Source organism: Otolemur garnettii, unplaced genomic scaffold (assembly GCF_000181295.1).
Source record: "Otolemur garnettii isolate 467f Iridium unplaced genomic scaffold, OtoGar3 scaffold00045, whole genome shotgun sequence".
In the NCBI taxonomy this organism is placed as follows: domain Eukaryota; kingdom Metazoa; phylum Chordata; class Mammalia; order Primates; family Galagidae; genus Otolemur; species Otolemur garnettii.
In genome coordinates, this window is record NW_003852440.1 from 1,525,983 (window position 1) to 1,527,258 (window position 1,276).

Sequence of the window (1,276 nt, forward strand, 5' to 3'; positions counted from 1 at the left end):
AAAAAAAAAAAGTTACAGCTAGTAATAAGTCAAAAAATTGTATATATAGAATATTATATGTAAAAAACAGTATCTTTAAAAAAATCATCAATTTAAAAAAAAAATTCTACCAAGATAAAAGATTGGCTATATGATAATTACAAATAGATGTGTTTTATAAAATTTTCTAGTAATTGCTCTAACTCAGCTCGTACTCAGTGGTTTGGTGCTAATTATACATTTGAAATATAGACAAGGGGAGAGAAAATGGTGTTTCAATCTTGATCTTTAATTTTCTAAGGAAAAATTAGTGATATTTACTTTGAAAATTAAAATAAGTTAAAAGAAGCTGACTTTTGAGGACTGCTAGCTTAGTCAGTGCAGCTCTCCATAAGTCGTATTTTAACTTAGATGGCTGGAGAAAGCCCCACTTCCGTAATGTTTTTGAGAAATCAAATTTTCTTAAACATGTTTATAGTGTTCAACTCATATCTTTTTAAATATAAGCAAAGCCCATTGGAATTCAGTGTCGATGCCCAAAATTTTTAAGCTGATATCAGTAATCTGAGTTATATTGAGTTGATTTTTTTCTTTATGCGATCAGTAATTAAATTATTCCACATAAGGCACTCTGAAGTTGATACCACTATACCCATTGCAGACAAATTTTCTAACTCCAATATAATTTATATAGATTGTTATCCATGTCTAGATTAACTGATAATAAACTTAGCCCAAGAATCAAAATATTATAGATTGAAAGAGTTCTTAGGATGCTGAATCTGAGATAAGTTGCCTCCCCAAACTGGCCATGCTGCTGCTGCTTCAATAGTAACAAAGACAAGGCCAGCCTGCCCTAAATAGTATGAAGGTCAGACACAAGAGCACAAAGAAAAGCATTGTCCCAAAGCAACCCGCTCCACTCCCATCCCTCCAGCTCCACCCTGCACCCGGAGAGCCCGAAGTGCAAGTATGTGGATTGATTTCATTCAACTGATGCTACGTCTTACTAAATCTATTATCATTCAACTTGCTCTTCCGCATTTTGGGTTCGCCATATATTTAGGAATACAGATACATTTTCCATGATAGTCAATAAAAAATAACAGGAAGAAGAGGAAGAGGAGAAAGATTACCTGGTATAATGTTTTTCTTAATGAACCTATGCTAATTGCTAATAATTATTTCTCCCTCCTAAGTGCTTAGTTCCTTCCTAAGCCACATAAAAGATTTTCTAAAATCAACATTTACCTATTTTGGTAGAATTTTGGTGCTTCTTCTGTTTAACTCAGTTTTT